General features: G+C 35.6%; 1 long non-coding RNA gene, 5 other non-coding genes and 2 pseudogenes across 6 annotated transcripts; all 8 read right to left on the reverse strand.

Annotated features, from left to right (window-relative positions):
* Positions 1-1,811: 1,811 nt before the first annotated feature.
* On the reverse strand, positions 1,812-1,975 carry LOC149877538 (U1 spliceosomal RNA). The gene has a single exon (XR_016448295.1). It is a non-coding gene; the product is annotated as a U1 spliceosomal RNA (small nuclear RNA).
* Positions 1,976-2,079: 104 nt separating this feature from the next.
* On the reverse strand, positions 2,080-2,271 carry LOC149877539 (U2 spliceosomal RNA). Its single transcript, XR_016448229.1, has one exon. It is a non-coding gene; the product is annotated as a U2 spliceosomal RNA (small nuclear RNA).
* Positions 2,272-7,533: 5,262 nt separating this feature from the next.
* Positions 7,534-7,697, reverse strand: LOC149877540 (U1 spliceosomal RNA). Its single transcript, XR_016448151.1, has one exon. It is a non-coding gene; the product is annotated as a U1 spliceosomal RNA (small nuclear RNA).
* Positions 7,698-7,801: 104 nt separating this feature from the next.
* On the reverse strand, positions 7,802-8,038 carry LOC149877541 (U2 spliceosomal RNA; annotated as a pseudogene).
* A 5,818-nt stretch (positions 8,039-13,856) lies between these two features.
* LOC149877542 (U2 spliceosomal RNA) lies at positions 13,857-14,035 on the reverse strand (annotated as a pseudogene).
* Positions 14,036-18,875: 4,840 nt separating this feature from the next.
* LOC149877543 (uncharacterized) lies at positions 18,876-22,247 on the reverse strand. The gene is made up of 3 exons (XR_016447958.1): positions 22,127-22,247; positions 21,752-21,894; positions 18,876-20,226 (listed from the first exon to the last, which is right to left on the reverse strand). It is a non-coding gene; the product is annotated as an uncharacterized LOC149877543 (long non-coding RNA).
* LOC149877544 (U1 spliceosomal RNA) lies at positions 19,302-19,465 on the reverse strand. The gene has a single exon (XR_016448152.1). It is a non-coding gene; the product is annotated as a U1 spliceosomal RNA (small nuclear RNA).
* LOC149877545 (U2 spliceosomal RNA) lies at positions 19,570-19,761 on the reverse strand. Its single transcript, XR_016448230.1, has one exon. It is a non-coding gene; the product is annotated as a U2 spliceosomal RNA (small nuclear RNA).
* Positions 22,248-22,515: the final 268 nt, after the last annotated feature.

Consider the following 22,515-nt stretch of genomic DNA (forward strand, 5'->3'; position numbering starts at 1 on the left):
GTGACAAACAAACAATACTAGGAGCCAATAGTAATTTGCTAAAATTTGATTTTTTTTTTTTTGCAGGAATAGAGTTCTTATAGTTTTCGTTTCTAAAAAAGAAAAAAAAAAAAAAAAATGAAGAAAGAAAACAAGTCAAACAAAAAAACAACAACAACAAAAAACAAATAGGTTTTCAGTTGTTCATAGACTAAGACGGATTAGAACAACTCGAGTATTTTATTTTAGCAGCTAATTTGTTCTCGGCGATGTTTGCTCCATAAAATATAACGATTGCAACAGATATTTTCATTTGAACCCATTTTCTAATGCGTATAATGTTTTTAAAATTTGTGTGGCATAAGACTCTCGTCTCTTTCTCTTGCGCTTCTTGTCACCAGTTCCAGCGACTTTTCCGCCTTTCTTACCAGCGCGCTTCTCGCCTTTTTTTGCCACCTTTGGCGCTTGTTTTCCTCCGGCTTTTGGTGCGTCAGATCATTTCGACGAGCTTAGCAGTGAAAATTTTTTCTTCTTTGTTTTCATTGCATTGCAACTGGATTTAATTTAAAGTAGATTTGTGGTTTCCAACTTGATAACTTTTCCGTTCTACGCACTTCTATTGGTTTTTAAAAGATTACGTCATTTGAGCATTGTTTATTTCTTTTTCACTATTGGTCAAAAAACTCTTTTCTGTTTAACAAAAAGCCGCACGAGATCTCTAGTCTGTCAGTCTGTTTTCAGTAGAAAACAAAATGTAAGCACGTGGAAAAGGTGGAAAAGCTAAGGCTAAGAGTGGCTTTCTTCAGTTTCCTGTTGGTCGTGTCTAATCTCATCGGTTTAGGCGCACCATCTACTTAGCTGGAGTTTTTGAAAACCTCTCCGCCGAAAATGTTAGAGCTAGCTGGTAATGCTGCACGCGATAACCAGAGAGCCAGGATCATTCCTCGTCGTTTGCAGCTAGCTGTTCGCAACGACGAAGAAGTTAAACAAGCTGTTGTTTGGTGTTACAATCGCGAGCAGCGGTGTGTTGCCAAACATTCAGGCTATGTTGCAATCGTTCCAAAACGGCAATCTAAACAATACCAAAGGCTAATTTCATAGCTACACACCTGTTCAAAGATTATTGTTAAGGCATTGGAAACTTACGCGAAGTTGATTTGTAGACTTGCTGTAACTGATCCAAACATGCAATAATAGCTGTTTTCAAGTCATAAACTACAAGTCAAAAAATATACCAGAATCCAATATGAAATATACAAAAATGGATGGAAATTGTTACTATTGTTGTTACTATCATTACTGTTAGTTTGTTATTGCCATTACTTATTTTTTATGATTATTACGATTGTTATTATCGTTATTATCATTGCTGTTGGTATTATTATTAGTCTGTTATTGCTATCATCATCTTTTATTACCATTATTACGATTGTTATTATTTTCAATCTTACTATTATTATCATAATTTTATTATTGCGACTATTTTTTTTTTCTTTCAACAATTGTTACCATTATTGTTTTTTATTACAGCCACACATTGTATGATTTCTGGTGTTGCAGCCGTTCGATCACGCTTACTGTTTGCGACTAGATTTTCATTGATTTTATAAGAAAGAAAAAAAAACAACAACAACAACAAAGAACTTTTGAACGAAATAAAATGTGTTTACACTTTTAGGAAGCTTTGTTTACCTTCTCACTGACAAATCTTCACTCGAGGATATATACATAACATATAAATACACATAAAATATACCTTTTCTCAAATACTCGTTTACGTCCAGTAACTCATAGAGGGCTGAGTGAGGGTTTTTTTTTTTTTGCATCTTTAAAGGGGGCGAGCGCGAACGCAGGCCCCCACTACCAGAAATTGTACGGTCGAGTTACCGACGTTAGCGGTAATCGCAGGGGTCAGCCCAGGCGAAGTGCAATGCAAGAGCCTCACCCTGGAAGAAGCCCCATGTTGATCAGGTTTACTTCCCCGTCAGGTAAGTATGCCTTTCCCGTTGTGTGGGGAGCCTCGGACGTGCCCCAATCTTCGCAATTGTGGTTTTTTGATTGGACCCTAACCGCATCGTTCCGTTTTTTTTTCTTTTCTCTTTTTAATGGGCCGCACTCAGCAGTAGTGCAACGCCGAGGCAACCCGCGGTCAGGGCGAGGTAAACCTACGATCCCTTGACCAAATGCCAAAAATCAGATTAATATATGAGCCGGACTATGCCGGCGTACCAGATATTAAACTGATAAGAACAGATACTACACTTGATCTTAGCCATTAGGCCGAGAAGCGATACTTTTTCAACGAATTTGTGTGCTGGCTCCCTCCCTTTGAACGAAAAAACTTGAGGGCATTTGAATAAGTCGATGGGTAACTGTAAGTTTGAACAATGAAAACATGGGCTCGTTGTATGAAACTAAAACTGCAACAATTTCATTCTAAAACATTTGGGTTTTTTAACCTTCTTTCAGAAATAACCCAACTAACCAAGATTTAAAAATAACACTGGGCAGCAGCAGATTCAAATGCATAATGCGATCAAAAGCCAAGTTGAACAATCCAAAATCAACTCAAAATACTAGCGCCCCGACAGATTTTTTCTGTCAAAAAACATTTGGAGAACCTCTGTATTTAAATGTTCTTTTCATCTGTTGTAACGATGGTACTTTAATCCATCACCAAAACAGCAGAGCTTAGGAAGATTTGTTTGTCATTAGCCTCAAACTTTTCCCAAATAGCAATTTCTCACAAACTAAAATCTAAAAAACAAAGTTGAAGTTTAAAAATTTGGACGGTGTAAACTAATTTAAGACTTTAAACTGAGTAGCAAGAAATATTTTTGAAATATTTCAGTTTACATATAAATTAAACAAAGCATTTTATTGGAAGAAATGAACTCCTTAAATGTTTACTGACAAAAAGGTAAAACAATTTAAAAAAGTGACCTAAAACACTCAAAACATCAAACGACAAATGGAAAAGGACAAACTTATGACCCTAAATTACAGTTGACAGCATCATGTTAGCAAAAGTAATGCATGCATACACACAAACGCGCATACATACTTACATTCAAACATGCATACATACTTACATACAATTTTCCATACATACATACATACATACATACATACATACATACATACAAACAAACTTCCATACATACATACATACATACATATATTCATGCATCCATGCGTCATGCCAATACCTTAGGACATTTAAACAGTGCGCTCTCAGTCCTGGACCACAGATAACCATGGGACTGATAGAGATAGCACCATACTGGAAGATATAGCTTGCCTTCATCATAATCAGGTGGAATGTCAACAAATTGATTTCTATTCATGCTAATAGCCACAGAGCCATACAGAAAACTGCAGGGAACTTTGCAATGGAGCAATTGCAGATTGTCAGGCCAACTAATGAATTTATGGCAGAGATAACGAAGAAAATCATGAAAAGCCTTGCACATCTTATCTCGATTTTTCACAAACTCACAGAGTGTGGTGAATGGAACAATGCAAAGTTTTTTTTAAAAATTTTTAATATATTACATTTTTTACATACTGCCCAACCTAAATCAAGCCTAAAAATGTATTTGCTTAAATCATAGAACCTCAGGATTGATGGAGAACAAATTTAAAAATACTATCTAGCAGACTTGGGTCAATTTCAATTGTAAATGTAATTGAATTAGGATTACTTGAAATTTTAATAGCAACTGAATTACAATGACTTGGACTTGTAATTCACTTACAAGTCATATCATTACAATTACTTGTGACTGTACCTTATAAAATACAATAACAATTACTTCATGAAAATACATTTAATTACAATTAAGTTACAGCCACAATTGAGCCAAGTCTGATGCTAACCTAACTTAACCCTTAACCAACCTTGCCCCAGAACCATATGTACACTCAAAATTCAGTACTTTCGATATTTTATTTTCAATGCTTAGACTTGCTACCTGAGGCTGGGTTAATTTTAACAAAAACTCTGTAAAACATTGAAAAGCCATGTTATGAAAAAGCCAAACAAAAGGTTTGATTCAAAGTGCATTGAACATGCCATTTAAAAAAAAAAAAATTGTCACGTATCTTTCATCAAACTAAAGGATTGTTTTAAAGAAGTGGACTTGTACAGATTGTCCATTGAAAAGTATCCCTAATTGACCATTCATTTGTTGGCCTTGTGTCAGTTTAACTGTAAAAGAAATAAAGCTGTGAACAAACTAAAGAGATATTCTCAGAAAGATGCTTCTTCTGTTTCACTCACCGATACGAGCGAGAAGAACTCCTCACTTTTCCTCGCTCACTGGGATGCTCTTGTGAGTAGCAGTAGTAGCAGTGGTAGTGCAGATTTTAATACAGATATTTCAGGAACTCAAGACGGACTCTGAAAGTCTCTTGTGACTACCCCTAAAAATGCAAATTTATTTCTAAGCATTATTTTTTTTTTTAAATCAGGAACTACTTTTAAGTATTTTTGAAGACTTGAGAGAGTAAAGTGTACAAAACAGTAGTGGCTAAACTGCTTCAAGTTTTAAAATATAAGGTAGAAAACATTGAAAATAAGTAGCGCAGTACTTTTTGTTACTTAAAGCATTCTTGATAAATGATAAAAACTTAAATGGAACTCCTCTAAACTCACTTGTCTTGGTTTTGCCTTAGATACTCTTTTCTTTCATTTTTTTTTTTTTTTTTTTTTTTTTTTTTTATTAGAAACAAACCAAAAGCACCTTTTCGGCTCCTTGACGCTAGGCCGACACCAAAAACTTTAGTAGGACTGCGCGTAACCACTACACCGTTGTTAAACTAAGATCGTAGTAACTAAGTAACTAAGTTAAACTAAATTCGTGGAGCGTAGTAACTCCTTCAGTTTACCTGTCAGTTAAATGATGAAAAGTGTACGCGATCATTCGATCGTAGGCTTTTTTTTTTTATTTCATTGTTCCCCTTCCCGAAACCCCGAAATGAACGAAATACGATTGGCAAGTATTTGATGCATACCTTAATACACAGTGACTAAAATGTAGTATGTGTTTTTTCCGTGCCCAGCGAATGGTCGGAAGATAGTGCATGCTTTTAGATATCTTAGAGCTTGCGGTTTCATACTAGTGCCAAAGCCTTTGTGTGATTCTTTTTTAAAAAAAAGCAGAAGTTAGATTTTTTGCATTTAATGACAAAAAAACAAAAATTTTAGCAAGATCTAATGATTAAATTTGAATAATGATTTGTAAAAACCATGTTCTGCCTCAGTTGCACATAAAATGATCATATTCTAATCAAGAAGTAGTTAAGCTCTCTCAATCTTTTATTTTCTGCAACCTTCCTAAAGAAAAACATTCGTTATTCAAAAGAAATTATTCAAACAGTTTTTTGTTTTCTTTTCTTTCTTTTCCATTTGTGATCAAATTATGGTTAGTACTAACGGTAGCACATTGCATCCACTTCCTTGTTATTAGTATTTTCTTACCAGCATTAACAACATTCGTTATTTCGTAACTATCCAATTAATGCTTAATAGTTTTAAAATTTACCACAAAAGACTACATTAACTGTCTTGTAAGCGCCAATAAGAATATAATTAAATAAGTATACAACGCCTGGAAGGAAGAAATGTGCTGCTGTTTGTCTTTCTATAATCATCAACGAAGAAATGAAAAAGAAAAATCGGACTCTGGTTTGATTGACAATTCTCAATGCAATTTATACATTCTTGACGCACACAAACATGGTGACAAACAAACAATACTAGGAGCCAATAGTAATTTGCTAAAATTTGATTTTTTTTTTTTTGCAGGAATAGAGTTCTTATAGTTTTCGTTTCTAAAAAAGAAAAAAAAAAAAAAAAATGAAGAAAGAAAACAAGTCAAACAAAAAAACAACAACAACAAAAAACAAATAGGTTTTCAGTTGTTCATAGACTAAGACGGATTAGAACAACTCGAGTATTTTATTTTAGCAGCTAATTTGTTCTCGGCGATGTTTGCTCCATAAAATATAACGATTGCAACAGATATTTTCATTTGAACCCATTTTCTAATGCGTATAATGTTTTTAAAATTTGTGTGGCATAAGACTCTCGTCTCTTTCTCTTGCGCTTCTTGTCACCAGTTCCAGCGACTTTTCCGCCTTTCTTACCAGCGCGCTTCTCGCCTTTTTTTGCCACCTTTGGCGCTTGTTTTCCTCCGGCTTTTGGTGCGTCAGATCATTTCGACGAGCTTAGCAGTGAAAATTTTTTCTTCTTTGTTTTCATTGCATTGCAACTGGATTTAATTTAAAGTAGATTTGTGGTTTCCAACTTGATAACTTTTCCGTTCTACGCACTTCTATTGGTTTTTAAAAGATTACGTCATTTGAGCATTGTTTATTTCTTTTTCACTATTGGTCAAAAAACTCTTTTCTGTTTAACAAAAAGCCGCACGAGATCTCTAGTCTGTCAGTCTGTTTTCAGTAGAAAACAAAATGTAAGCACGTGGAAAAGGTGGAAAAGCTAAGGCTAAGAGTGGCTTTCTTCAGTTTCCTGTTGGTCGTGTCTAATCTCATCGGTTTAGGCGCACCATCTACTTAGCTGGAGTTTTTGAAAACCTCTCCGCCGAAAATGTTAGAGCTAGCTGGTAATGCTGCACGCGATAACCAGAGAGCCAGGATCATTCCTCGTCGTTTGCAGCTAGCTGTTCGCAACGACGAAGAAGTTAAACAAGCTGTTGTTTGGTGTTACAATCGCGAGCAGCGGTGTGTTGCCAAACATTCAGGCTATGTTGCAATCGTTCCAAAACGGCAATCTAAACAATACCAAAGGCTAATTTCATAGCTACACACCTGTTCAAAGATTATTGTTAAGGCATTGGAAACTTACGCGAAGTTGATTTGTAGACTTGCTGTAACTGATCCAAACATGCAATAATAGCTGTTTTCAAGTCATAAACTACAAGTCAAAAAATATACCAGAATCCAATATGAAATATACAAAAATGGATGGAAATTGTTACTATTGTTGTTACTATCATTACTGTTAGTTTGTTATTGCCATTACTTATTTTTTATGATTATTACGATTGTTATTATCGTTATTATCATTGCTGTTGGTATTATTATTAGTCTGTTATTGCTATCATCATCTTTTATTACCATTATTACGATTGTTATTATTTTCAATCTTACTATTATTATCATAATTTTATTATTGCGACTATTTTTTTTTTCTTTCAACAATTGTTACCATTATTGTTTTTTATTACAGCCACACATTGTATGATTTCTGGTGTTGCAGCCGTTCGATCACGCTTACTGTTTGCGACTAGATTTTCATTGATTTTATAAGAAAGAAAAAAAAACAACAACAACAACAAAGAACTTTTGAACGAAATAAAATGTGTTTACACTTTTAGGAAGCTTTGTTTACCTTCTCACTGACAAATCTTCACTCGAGGATATATACATAACATATAAATACACATAAAATATACCTTTTCTCAAATACTCGTTTACGTCCAGTAACTCATAGAGGGCTGAGTGAGGGTTTTTTTTTTTTTGCATCTTTAAAGGGGGCGAGCGCGAACGCAGGCCCCCACTACCAGAAATTGTACGGTCGAGTTACCGACGTTAGCGGTAATCGCAGGGGTCAGCCCAGGCGAAGTGCAATGCAAGAGCCTCACCCTGGAAGAAGCCCCATGTTGATCAGGTTTACTTCCCCGTCAGGTAAGTATGCCTTTCCCGTTGTGTGGGGAGCCTCGGACGTGCCCCAATCTTCGCAATTGTGGTTTTTTGATTGGACCCTAACCGCATCGTTCCGTTTTTTTTTCTTTTCTCTTTTTAATGGGCCGCACTCAGCAGTAGTGCAACGCCGAGGCAACCCGCGGTCAGGGCGAGGTAAACCTACGATCCCTTGACCAAATGCCAAAAATCAGATTAATATATGAGCCGGACTATGCCGGCGTACCAGATATTAAACTGATAAGAACAGATACTACACTTGATCTTTTTTTTTTTTTTTTTTTTTTTTATTTCCTTTTACGTCACATCAGCCATGGGCAGCTGTGGACGGTATAATTTACATATTTACAATTTCGTGATAAATTTATTTACAATCGTATATATTTTTTATTTGATTTTTTGCTATATAATATTTTTTTTTTTTTTTTTTTTTTTTTTTTTTTTTTTTTTTTTTTTTTTTTACTTAGTCAAGTTTTTTTTTTTTTTTTTTTTTTTTTTTTTTTACTTAGTCAAGTTTTTTTTTTTTTTTTTTTTTTTTTTTTTTTTTTTTTTTTTTTTTTTTTTTTTTTTTATTTACATTATTTACATTTTATATATTACGGATATTATTTGTCGAGGGTTATGTTGTTTTGTGTTGTTGTGTTTTTGTAATGTTTTTTGATGTTTTCGTCGCAAATTTTAATAGCGGTTTTGTAAGTGTTTTGATTTTTGTTTTCTGTCTTTATTTCTGTTCTCAGTCTCTTTATTAGTAGCGTGTGAAAGTGCAGTGGAGCGTTTAGTTTTTTGTTTTCGAAAATCAGTGCGTTTCGTGTGTGTTGTATTGTTTCGTAAAAGGTGTCTATGCATGTGTCGCCTATACTTCTGTCTTGTGCGGTTGCAATACCCATAAGAAAAAATTTTAGGGTATTGCTGTATTTGTCGTTTGGGTATATGGTGTTCAGTATGTTTATGATTTGTATGCATATTTTCTGTGTGTCTGGGCAGTAGTAGAACCAGTGTTGCAATGTTTCCGTTTCGTTTTTGTCGCATCGTTTGCATGTTTTGTCTATGTTTTTGTTCCATTTGTGCATAGTGTTGAGTGATGGGAGTTTTCTGTGTATGTATTTGTATTGTATTTCGTTGGCTTTGTTATATAGGTTTCTGTCTTGTAGTTTTTGAAATTTTCTGTCCCAGTCTCGTTTTGTTATGGGCGTTTGTCCGGGTGGGAGTTTTCTGTTCCATTTTATATGTCTGTCGGGGGGTGTCATTTTTGATGTCAGTATTCTGTGGTATATTTGTTTGTTCGTTATCTGTGTCAGTTTTCTGTTTTTGTTTTCTATGTGGATGGATGGGATGTATTTGCGATATGTGTAATTTGGTGTTTCTGTGTTCAGTTTGTGCATCCATGTGGTCGGTATCCTTTTTGTTATTTCTGTTAGTGTTTTGTGTGGTATTTCTAGTTTGTCTGCTGTGAGTAGTCCTGGTGTCGATAAGTTACACAAGTCTGCTATTATTTGTATGTCTTGCGTTTTTGTGTGTTTTGTGGGTCTCGGTAGGGGGGGGAACGGGTTTTCTGTAGTGGGTTTTGTTGGCAGTAGGGGGTTATAGTATAGCGGTTGGTTCAGTATGGCTTCGAGTGTGTCGTCTTGTACTTTTATGTCTTTGGTAAATGTCTCCCAGTTGTGTATTAAGTCTCTGTATGTTTTGGGTATAGGGGGTTTTTCGTTGGGTGTGGTGGCTGTGTATAGCGTGTATTTGTTTTGTCTTGCGTTCCGGTATCTGTTTAAAAAGTGTATTGCTGTGTCTGTCCATGGCATGTGTGTATTGTGTGTGAGTATTTTGATCGTCCATTTTGTTTGTAGTGTCTGTGCTTTTGTGTTTATGTCTATTAGGTTTTGTCCTCCGTTGCGTATTGTCTGATGTAGCTGTGTTTTGTTGATTCTTGTTTTCGCGTTGTTCCATATAAAGTCGTATATAGGTGTCATGGTCTTGTCAATCTGTTTTTTGTTTGGTGTCGGTAGTATTTGTAGAGTGTGCCATAGTTTGCTGAGTATTAAGGTGTTCACCACTGTGATTTTTCCCTTAATACTCAGATTTTGTCTCTTCCAGTCTTGTATTTGTTTTTTGAATTTGTGTGTACATCTGTTCCAGTTTTCTGTTATGTCGTCTGTTCCGTCATTGGGGAAAGTCAGGCCTAGTGTGCGTATTTTGTTTTCTGTCCAGTCGAAGCCAAGCGGTCCGGTTTTTTTGTCTTTGTTTTGTCCTATCCACAGTCCTTGGCATTTGTCTCTGTTGAGTTTCTGTCCGGTAGCGGTTTCGAATCTGTGTAGGGTTTTGTCTAGGTTCTGTAAGGATTTCAGTTTCGTGATGTAGAAGAGTGTGTCGTCCGCGTATGCTGTTACCTTTGTTTCGTTGTAGTTTGTCTTTATGCCTTTTATGTGTTTGTTTTGTGTTATGTTTTGTATTAGTATGTCTGCCTGTAGTATGTAAAGTGTCATGGATAGAGGGCATCCTTGTCTTACCCCTCTTGTCGGGTAAAACGGTCGTGAGATGTGTCCGTTTGTTTTTATTTTTGTGGATATGTTTGTGTATAGCGTTTTTATGTTTCGTATAGTCTTGGGTCCGTAGTTGTATTTCGTCAGTGTTTTGAAAAGGTACGTCCAGTCTACTCTGTCGAATGCTTTTATTTGGTCGATGGATATGATTGCTGTGTTTCTCATGTCTTCGATGTTTGCTATTTTTATAATGTCTCTGGTGTACAGTAGGTTCATGTGTATTTGTCTGTGTGGGATGCATGCAGTCTGGTATTGGCTGATGATGTGTGGTAATGTATTTTTTATTCTGTTCGTCATTGTCTTTGTGATGAGTTTGTAGTCTATGTTCAGTAGGGAGATAGGTCGCCAGTTTGTTATGTCTGTTCTGTCTCCTTTTTTGTATATGCATGTGATTAGAGCGTCTCTTTGTGATTGTGTTAAGTAAGATCGGTCCAGTACTGCGTTTGTCATTTTTGTAAAGTGTTTTGTCAACAGCGGCCAGAATTTTTTATAGAACTCCGCTGTCAGTCCGTCTGTGCCTGGTGTCTTTTCGTTTTTCATGTTTTGTAGTGCTGTTGTGATTTCTTGTTCTGTATAGTCTTCGTCGCATAATTTTCTTTGTGTTTCTGTTAGTCGGGGGGTCTTCGTTTCGGTTAGTATTTCTGTCTGTGTCTGTATGTTCAGGTCTTCTTTGGTGTATAGTGATTCGTAAAAGTCCGTCATAACGTTTAGTATCTGTTCGGGGTCTTGCTGTAATTGTCCTTGTTTGTCTCTCAGTTCCGTTATTTCGTGGTGTGCCTGTCTTTGTTTTTCTAAATTGCAAAAGTAGTTCGTCGGGCGTTCTCCGTCTATGTTCCGTATCTGTTTTGTTCGTATTCGTGCGGCTTCTTCTTTTCGTCTCTGTATATGTTCGAGTTTGTGTCTAATGTTCGTGCTCATGGTGTTGTCTAGATGTTTCCGTTCCTCCTTTCTCAGTGTGTTTCTCAGTTTTCTCGTTAGTCTCAGTTCTTGTGTTTTGTTCTGTTTGTGTCGTTTGTGTGCGTATTTCAGTGTTGTTTCTTTTATCTGTTTTTTTGTATTTTCCCACCATTCTGGTATTTGTCTAAAGTCTGGGTGTTTTTCTGTTTGAATGGTTATTTGTTTTGTCATGAGGTCTATGTATGTCTTGTCATTTAGTAGGGTGTTGTTCAGTATCCAGTATCCCCTTCCTCTCGGTTGGGGCTGTACGTTTATGGTGATTGTCGGTGCGTTATAATGGTCTGAAAGTGTGGTGGGTTGGTGTTCTGCATTTGTGATGTATTGTCTTAGAGTCTTGCTTGTGTAAATTCTGTCTATTCTTGTTCTCGTCTTTGTCTGGCTGTGATAGTGTGTGTATTGTTGTTCGTTTGGGTGGAGTGTGCGGTAAATGTCTTCTACGTCTAAAGTGTAAATAAGGTCTTGTAGTGCGTGTTGTGAAATGCATCTGTATTTTTGTAGTGCTGGTGAACGTCTGTCTTTGTCTGATAGTGTTACGTTAAAGTCCCCCGCCAGTATGTAATGTCTGTCTCGAATTCTGGGCGTGCATAGTATGTTTTTTAGGTTTTCCCAGAATTCTTTTCGTTTGTATTGGTGTTGTGTGGTGTTTCCTGATGGTGCGTATACGTTTATCATAGTAATGTCTAGTTTGTCAATGTGTATGTCTGTGATTTGGTATTTACCTTGTACGTCGTTTACGGTGTTTGTCGGTTTGATTGTAGGGTCTTTTATGTGTATGAGTGTTCCGTCGGTGTTTTGTTTTCCGGAGCTGAATAGTATGGTGCCTGTGCATAGCGTAGCTGTTTGTCTGTACAAGTCAGGCGTGATGTGCGTCTCTTGTAGAAAAGTTATGTGTTGTTCTGATTGCTGTATGTTATGCAAAATCTCCCTTCTTCTCTGGAGATTTCGCATACCAGCCGTATTCATTGTTTTTATTGTAATAGTCATTTTTATTTTTATTTTTTTAGTTTGGAGATATCGTGTGTGTAGTTGGTTAAGTTAGGTCTCTGGTCGGTTAGGTTTTCGTTTCGTTTTTATGTCGTTCATTTTAGTTTCTTTTGTTGGCGTCGTCACACTTTTTCTTTTCGTAGGTTTTTGTTGGGTGTCTGTTTTTGTGTCCGTCACCGTAGGCTCTGTTTCCATTGGTGTAGGAGTCGGTGTCGAGTTTTGTGACTGTCTTGTGACGTCAGCGTTGTTGGTGTGTTCAAGCTCAGTGTTTTTTTCGTTTGTGTTGTCTTGCTTTTTTGTTGTTGTCGGTACTGGTTGGGTTTCCGTTTTGTGTGGTAGCGTTATGCTTGTTTGGGGTCTGGGTGCTGGTTTGGGTATCAGCGTCATTTGTTTTTTCTTTTCCGTCTCTCCGTTTGTTGCGTTTTGTATGTTATGGGGTTTGTCTGCTTCTTGTTTTTGTGTTTTTTCTATTTCCCTGTCTTCGTCCTCATCTTGTGACATTTCGTCAGTGTCTGAAATTGCTAGGTCTGCCAGTAGCTCTTGTGTGTCTCTTGGTTTGTGTATGGGTGTCGTGTTTTTTCCCCTGAAATATAGGTGGTGCAGCCTGTTGTCTATCTTAATTGTCGGAGGTATTTTGCTTACGTCAACAGTCGGGATGATGTGAACGAGTCTCCGTCCGTCTCGTATTTGGTTGTTGCTTGTGTAATATCCGTAAGAAATATTTACTATCTTACCAAAATCTTTAAGCTCTTCATAGATCTCTTGGTTTAGTACCGATGCGTCTGTCTTGATCGTGATTAATAGTACTTGGTTTCTTCTCGGTTTGATTGTTGTCTTCTGTAATTCTCCCGGAATGTTTAATCCCTTTAGAGTTAGCTCTTGGACTTTCTCTTTCGATTTAAGTTCTACCGTGTATTGGCCCCTTCCCGTATATTGTATGGATGTTATGCATCCTGGGCCAATCACCTTTTGGATTGCTACTTGTATTTCTCCCACTTTTTTTTCTATTCCATTTGGGGTTTGGTCTTTGGTAAAGGACATTAGTTGAAAGATCCGGGAGTGTATTTCCTCTTTTAAAGCTCTTTTTTCGGCTTCTTTTGTGTTTGTTTGGAAGTCTTGTGGTGGTGCTGTTCCGGGCTGTTTCTTTTTCAGCGCCTCTGCAAAAGAAAGTGCTGACCCGTTTTTTTGTTTGTTTGCGTCTTCGTTTGAAGGTTTCGGGTCAGCAGATTTGATTTTTTGTTGGTCAGTAGAATGTGGCTGACCGTTCTCAACAAATTTTTGGCTATTTGAAATGCCTTCTGCTTTGGTTTCAGAAGTAGTTAGCTTTGAAATCGATTGGACTTTGAGAGTTTCCATTTTTTGCGATTTGATTTAGTTTACGCTCTGCTTTTATTTTTTTGTTTTGCTTTTTAGGGCTGTTTCTTTTGTTTAGCTAGGGTAGCTAAAGAAAGTGTTCTAGGTTTTTGTCAAAAGAAACCTAGGAGAAAACTCTGCGAATAAATTCGGCTTAAAAAAATTAAAAAAAGAAGATATACAGCGAACTGTATATCTTTAAAGTTTTTCACTTGGGTAAGTGTTTTTTAAAAGTTTCTGTAGCAAAGGCTTCGCTACAGAGGAAAGTTACGTTTTCGCCTCTACGGAGGAGAAAAAAAGTTTTGAAGGAAAATAGTCTCTTACGCGGGGTGTCTCTAAGTCTTCGCAGCGAGATGCAAAACCATAAATAAACCACCGAAGCAAGTAAAACTAATTTTTTTAAAAACTCAATAAGAAAGAACTCAAGATAAACTTTATTAAAACTTTACTAAAATCACTAAAAGATACTACACTTGATCTTAGCCATTAGGCCGAGAAGCGATACTTTTTCAACGAATTTGTGTGCTGGCTCCCTCCCTTTGAACGAAAAAACTTGTGGGCATTTGAATAAGTCGATGGGTAACTGTAAGTTTGAACAATGAAAACATGGGCTCGTTGTATGAAACTAAAACTGCAACAATTTCATTCTAAAACATTTGGGTTTTTTAACCTTCTTTCAGAAATAACCCAACTAACCAAGATTTAAAAATAACACTGGGCAGCAGCAGATTCAAATGCATAATGCGATCAAAAGCCAAGTTGAACAATCCAAAATCAACTCAAAATACTAGCGCCCCGACAGATTTTTTCTGTCAAAAAACATTTGGAGAACCTCTGTATTTAAATGTTCTTTTCATCTGTTGTAACGATGGTACTTTAATCCATCACCAAAACAGCAGAGCTTAGGAAGATTTGTTTGTCATTAGCCTCAAACTTTTCCCAAATAGCAATTTCTCACAAACTAAAATCTAAAAAACAAAGTTGAAGTTTAAAAATTTGGACGGTGTAAACTAATTTAAGACTTTAAACTGAGTAGCAAGAAATATTTTTGAAATATTTCAGTTTACATATAAATTAAACAAAGCATTTTATTGGAAGAAATGAACTCCTTAAATGTTTACTGACAAAAAGGTAAAACAATTTAAAAAAGTGACCTAAAACACTCAAAACATCAAACGACAAATGGAAAAGGACAAACTTATGACCCTAAATTACAGTTGACAGCATCATGTTAGCAAAAGTAATGCATGCATACACACAAACGCGCATACATACTTACATTCAAACATGCATACATACTTACATACAATTTTCCATACATACATACATACATACATACATACATACATACATACATACAAACAAACTTCCATACATACATACATACATACATATATTCATGCATCCATGCGTCATGCCAATACCTTAGGACATTTAAACAGTGCGCTCTCAGTCCTGGACCACAGATAACCATGGGACTGATAGAGATAGCACCATACTGGAAGATATAGCTTGCCTTCATCATAATCAGGTGGAATGTCAACAAATTGATTTCTATTCATGCTAATAGCCACAGAGCCATACAGAAAACTGCAGGGAACTTTGCAATGGAGCAATTGCAGATTGTCAGGCCAACTAATGAATTTATGGCAGAGATAACGAAGAAAATCATGAAAAGCCTTGCACATCTTATCTCGATTTTTCACAAACTCACAGAGTGTGGTGAATGGAACAATGCAAAGTTTTTTTTAAAAATTTTTAATATATTACATTTTTTACATACTGCCCAACCTAAATCAAGCCTAAAAATGTATTTGCTTAAATCATAGAACCTCAGGATTGATGGAGAACAAATTTAAAAATACTATCTAGCAGACTTGGGTCAATTTCAATTGTAAATGTAATTGAATTAGGATTACTTGAAATTTTAATAGCAACTGAATTACAATGACTTGGACTTGTAATTCACTTACAAGTCATATCATTACAATTACTTGTGACTGTACCTTATAAAATACAATAACAATTACTTCATGAAAATACATTTAATTACAATTAAGTTACAGCCACAATTGAGCCAAGTCTGATGCTAACCTAACTTAACCCTTAACCAACCTTGCCCCAGAACCATATGTACACTCAAAATTCAGTACTTTCGATATTTTATTTTCAATGCTTAGACTTGCTACCTGAGGCTGGGTTAATTTTAACAAAAACTCTGTAAAACATTGAAAAGCCATGTTATGAAAAAGCCAAACAAAAGGTTTGATTCAAAGTGCATTGAACATGCCATTTAAAAAAAAAAAAATTGTCACGTATCTTTCATCAAACTAAAGGATTGTTTTAAAGAAGTGGACTTGTACAGATTGTCCATTGAAAAGTATCCCTAATTGACCATTCATTTGTTGGCCTTGTGTCAGTTTAACTGTAAAAGAAATAAAGCTGTGAACAAACTAAAGAGATATTCTCAGAAAGATGCTTCTTCTGTTTCACTCACCGATACGAGCGAGAAGAACTCCTCACTTTTCCTCGCTCACTGGGATGCTCTTGTGAGTAGCAGTAGTAGCAGTGGTAGTGCAGATTTTAATACAGATATTTCAGGAACTCAAGACGGACTCTGAAAGTCTCTTGTGACTACCCCTAAAAATGCAAATTTATTTCTAAGCATTATTTTTTTTTTTAAATCAGGAACTACTTTTAAGTATTTTTGAAGACTTGAGAGAGTAAAGTGTACAAAACAGTAGTGGCTAAACTGCTTCAAGTTTTAAAATATAAGGTAGAAAACATTGAAAATAAGTAGCGCAGTACTTTTTGTTACTTAAAGCATTCTTGATAAATGATAAAAACTTAAATGGAACTCCTCTAAACTCACTTGTCTTGGTTTTGCCTTAGATACTCTTTTCTTTCATTTTTTTTTTTTTTTTTTTTTTTTTTTTTTATTAGAAACAAACCAAAAGCACCTTTTCGGCTCCTTGACGCTAGGCCGACACCAAAAACTTTAGTAGGACTGCGCGTAACCACTACACCGTTGTTAAACTAAGATCGTAGTAACTAAGTAACTAAGTTAAACTAAATTCGTGGAGCGTAGTAACTCCTTCAGTTTACCTGTCAGTTAAATGATGAAAAGTGTACGCGATCATTCGATCGTAGGCTTTTTTTTTTTATTTCATTGTTCCCCTTCCCGAAACCCCGAAATGAACGAAATACGATTGGCAAGTATTTGATGCATACCTTAATACACAGTGACTAAAATGTAGTATGTGTTTTTTCCGTGCCCAGCGAATGGTCGGAAGATAGTGCATGCTTTTAGATATCTTAGAGCTTGCGGTTTCATACTAGTGCCAAAGCCTTTGTGTGATTCTTTTTTAAAAAAAAGCAGAAGTTAGATTTTTTGCATTTAATGACAAAAAAACAAAAATTTTAGCAAGATCTAATGATTAAATTTGAATAATGATTTGTAAAAACCATGTTCTGCCTCAGTTGCACATAAAATGATCATATTCTAATCAAGAAGTAGTTAAGCTCTCTCAATCTTTTATTTTCTGCAACCTTCCTAAAGAAAAACATTCGTTATTCAAAAGAAATTATTCAAACAGTTTTTTGTTTTCTTTTCTTTCTTTTCCATTTGTGATCAAATTATGGTTAGTACTAACGGTAGCACATTGCATCCACTTCCTTGTTATTAGTATTTTCTTACCAGCATTAACAACATTCGTTATTTCGTAACTATCCAATTAATGCTTAATAGTTTTAAAATTTACCACAAAAGACTACATTAACTGTCTTGTAAGCGCCAATAAGAATATAATTAAATAAGTATACAACGCCTGGAAGGAAGAAATGTGCTGCTGTTTGTCTTTCTATAATCATCAACGAAGAAATGAAAAAGAAAAATCGGACTCTGGTTTGATTGACAATTCTCAATGCAATTTATACATTCTTGACGCACACAAACATGGTGACAAACAAACAATACTAGGAGCCAATAGTAATTTGCTAAAATTTGATTTTTTTTTTTTTGCAGGAATAGAGTTCTTATAGTTTTCGTTTCTAAAAAAGAAAAAAAAAAAAAAAAATGAAGAAAGAAAACAAGTCAAACAAAAAAACAACAACAACAAAAAACAAATAGGTTTTCAGTTGTTCATAGACTAAGACGGATTAGAACAACTCGAGTATTTTATTTTAGCAGCTAATTTGTTCTCGGCGATGTTTGCTCCATAAAATATAACGATTGCAACAGATATTTTCATTTGAACCCATTTTCTAATGCGTATAATGTTTTTAAAATTTGTGTGGCATAAGACTCTCGTCTCTTTCTCTTGCGCTTCTTGTCACCAGTTCCAGCGACTTTTCCGCCTTTCTTACCAGCGCGCTTCTCGCCTTTTTTTGCCACCTTTGGCGCTTGTTTTCCTCCGGCTTTTGGTGCGTCAGATCATTTCGACGAGCTTAGCAGTGAAAATTTTTTCTTCTTTGTTTTCATTGCATTGCAACTGGATTTAATTTAAAGTAGATTTGTGGTTTCCAACTTGATAACTTTTCCGTTCTACGCACTTCTATTGGTTTTTAAAAGATTACGTCATTTGAGCATTGTTTATTTCTTTTTCACTATTGGTCAAAAAACTCTTTTCTGTTTAACAAAAAGCCGCACGAGATCTCTAGTCTGTCAGTCTGTTTTCAGTAGAAAACAAAATGTAAGCACGTGGAAAAGGTGGAAAAGCTAAGGCTAAGAGTGGCTTTCTTCAGTTTCCTGTTGGTCGTGTCTAATCTCATCGGTTTAGGCGCACCATCTACTTAGCTGGAGTTTTTGAAAACCTCTCCGCCGAAAATGTTAGAGCTAGCTGGTAATGCTGCACGCGATAACCAGAGAGCCAGGATCATTCCTCGTCGTTTGCAGCTAGCTGTTCGCAACGACGAAGAAGTTAAACAAGCTGTTGTTTGGTGTTACAATCGCGAGCAGCGGTGTGTTGCCAAACATTCAGGCTATGTTGCAATCGTTCCAAAACGGCAATCTAAACAATACCAAAGGCTAATTTCATAGCTACACACCTGTTCAAAGATTATTGTTAAGGCATTGGAAACTTACGCGAAGTTGATTTGTAGACTTGCTGTAACTGATCCAAACATGCAATAATAGCTGTTTTCAAGTCATAAACTACAAGTCAAAAAATATACCAGAATCCAATATGAAATATACAAAAATGGATGGAAATTGTTACTATTGTTGTTACTATCATTACTGTTAGTTTGTTATTGCCATTACTTATTTTTTATGATTATTACGATTGTTATTATCGTTATTATCATTGCTGTTGGTATTATTATTAGTCTGTTATTGCTATCATCATCTTTTATTACCATTATTACGATTGTTATTATTTTCAATCTTACTATTATTATCATAATTTTATTATTGCGACTATTTTTTTTTTCTTTCAACAATTGTTACCATTATTGTTTTTTATTACAGCCACACATTGTATGATTTCTGGTGTTGCAGCCGTTCGATCACGCTTACTGTTTGCGACTAGATTTTCATTGATTTTATAAGAAAGAAAAAAAAACAACAACAACAACAAAGAACTTTTGAACGAAATAAAATGTGTTTACACTTTTAGGAAGCTTTGTTTACCTTCTCACTGACAAATCTTCACTCGAGGATATATACATAACATATAAATACACATAAAATATACCTTTTCTCAAATACTCGTTTACGTCCAGTAACTCATAGAGGGCTGAGTGAGGGTTTTTTTTTTTTTGCATCTTTAAAGGGGGCGAGCGCGAACGCAGGCCCCCACTACCAGAAATTGTACGGTCGAGTTACCGACGTTAGCGGTAATCGCAGGGGTCAGCCCAGGCGAAGTGCAATGCAAGAGCCTCACCCTGGAAGAAGCCCCATGTTGATCAGGTTTACTTCCCCGTCAGGTAAGTATGCCTTTCCCGTTGTGTGGGGAGCCTCGGACGTGCCCCAATCTTCGCAATTGTGGTTTTTTGATTGGACCCTAACCGCATCGTTCCGTTTTTTTTTCTTTTCTCTTTTTAATGGGCCGCACTCAGCAGTAGTGCAACGCCGAGGCAACCCGCGGTCAGGGCGAGGTAAACCTACGATCCCTTGACCAAATGCCAAAAATCAGATTAATATATGAGCCGGACTATGCCGGCGTACCAGATATTAAACTGATAAGAACAGATACTACACTTGATCTTAGCCATTAGGCCGAGAAGCGATACTTTTTCAACGAATTTGTGTGCTGGCTCCCTCCCTTTGAACGAAAAAACTTGTGGGCATTTGAATAAGTCGATGGGTAACTGTAAGTTTGAACAATGAAAACATGGGCTCGTTGTATGAAACTAAAACTGCAACAATTTCATTCTAAAACATTTGGGTTTTTTAACCTTCTTTCAGAAATAACCCAACTAACCAAGATTTAAAAATAACACTGGGCAGCAGCAGATTCAAATGCATAATGCGATCAAAAGCCAAGTTGAACAATCCAAAATCAACTCAAAATACTAGCGCCCCGACAGATTTTTTCTGTCAAAAAACATTTGGAGAACCTCTGTATTTAAATGTTCTTTTCATCTGTTGTAACGATGGTACTTTAATCCATCACCAAAACAGCAGAGCTTAGGAAGATTTGTTTGTCATTAGCCTCAAACTTTTCCCAAATAGCAATTTCTCACAAACTAAAATCTAAAAAACAAAGTTGAAGTTTAAAAATTTGGACGGTGTAAACTAATTTAAGACTTTAAACTGAGTAGCAAGAAATATTTTTGAAATATTTCAGTTTACATATAAATTAAACAAAGCATTTTATTGGAAGAAATGAACTCCTTAAATGTTTACTGACAAAAAGGTAAAACAATTTAAAAAAGTGACCTAAAACACTCAAAACATCAAACGACAAATGGAAAAGGACAAACTTATGACCCTAAATTACAGTTGACAGCATCATGTTAGCAAAAGTAATGCATGCATACACACAAACGCGCATACATACTTACATTCAAACATGCATACATACTTACATACAATTTTCCATACATACATACATACATACATACATACATACATACATACAAACAAACTTCCATACATACATACATACATACATATATTCATGCATCCATGCGTCATGCCAATACCTTAGGACATTTAAACAGTGCGCTCTCAGTCCTGGACCACAGATAACCATGGGACTGATAGAGATAGCACCATACTGGAAGATATAGCTTGCCTTCATCATAATCAGGTGGAATGTCAACAAATTGATTTCTATTCATGCTAATAGCCACAGAGCCATACAGAAAACTGCAGGGAACTTTGCAATGGAGCAATTGCAGATTGTCAGGCCAACTAATGAATTTATGGCAGAGATAACGAAGAAAATCATGAAAAGCCTTGCACATCTTATCTCGATTTTTCACAAACTCACAGAGTGTGGTGAATGGAACAATGCAAAGTTTTTTTTAAAAATTTTTAATATATTACATTTTTTACATACTGCCCAACCTAAATCAAGCCTAAAAATGTATTTGCTTAAATCATAGAACCTCAGGATTGATGGAGAACAAATTTAAAAATACTATCTAGCAGACTTGGGTCAATTTCAATTGTAAATGTAATTGAATTAGGATTACTTGAAATTTTAATAGCAACTGAATTACAATGACTTGGACTTGTAATTCACTTACAAGTCATATCATTACAATTACTTGTGACTGTACCTTATAAAATACAATAACAATTACTTCATGAAAATACATTTAATTACAATTAAGTTACAGCCACAATTGAGCCAAGTCTGATGCTAACCTAACTTAACCCTTAACCAACCTTGCCCCAGAACCATATGTACACTCAAAATTCAGTACTTTCGATATTTTATTTTCAATGCTTAGACTTGCTACCTGAGGCTGGGTTAATTTTAACAAAAACTCTGTAAAACATTGAAAAGCCATGTTATGAAAAAGCCAAACAAAAGGTTTGATTCAAAGTGCATTGAACATGCCATTTAAAAAAAAAAAAATTGTCACGTATCTTTCATCAAACTAAAGGATTGTTTTAAAGAAGTGGACTTGTACAGATTGTCCATTGAAAAGTATCCCTAATTGACCATTCATTTGTTGGCCTTGTGTCAGTTTAACTGTAAAAGAAATAAAGCTGTGAACAAACTAAAGAGATATTCTCAGAAAGATGCTTCTTCTGTTTCACTCACCGATACGAGCGAGAAGAACTCCTCACTTTTCCTCGCTCACTGGGATGCTCTTGTGAGTAGCAGTAGTAGCAGTGGTAGTGCAGATTTTAATACAGATATTTCAGGAACTCAAGACGGACTCTGAAAGTCTCTTGTGACTACCCCTAAAAATGCAAATTTATTTCTAAGCATTATTTTTTTTTTTAAATCAGGAACTACTTTTAAGTATTTTTGAAGACTTGAGAGAGTAAAGTGTACAAAACAGTAGTGGCTAAACTGCTTCAAGTTTTAAAATATAAGGTAGAAAACATTGAAAATAAGTAGCGCAGTACTTTTTGTTACTTAAAGCATTCTTGATAAATGATAAAAACTTAAATGGAACTCCTCTAAACTCACTTGTCTTGGTTTTGCCTTAGATACTCTTTTCTTTCATTTTTTTTTTTTTTTTTTTTTTTTTTTTTTATTAGAAACAAACCAAAAGCACCTTTTCGGCTCCTTGACGCTAGGCCGACACCAAAAACTTTAGTAGGACTGCGCGTAACCACTACACCGTTGTTAAACTAAGATCGTAGTAACTAAGTAACTAAGTTAAACTAAATTCGTGGAGCGTAGTAACTCCTTCAGTTTACCTGTCAGTTAAATGATGAAAAGTGTACGCGATCATTCGATCGTAGGCTTTTTTTTTTTATTTCATTGTTCCCCTTCCCGAAACCCCGAAATGAACGAAATACGATTGGCAAGTATTTGATGCATACCTTAATACACAGTGACTAAAATGTAGTATG

Source organism: Hydra viridissima, unplaced genomic scaffold (genome assembly GCF_058129835.1).
Source record: "Hydra viridissima isolate aposymbiotic clone 2 unplaced genomic scaffold, HvirCarnegie_v1 scaffold_16, whole genome shotgun sequence".
Classification (NCBI taxonomy): domain Eukaryota; kingdom Metazoa; phylum Cnidaria; class Hydrozoa; order Anthoathecata; family Hydridae; genus Hydra; species Hydra viridissima.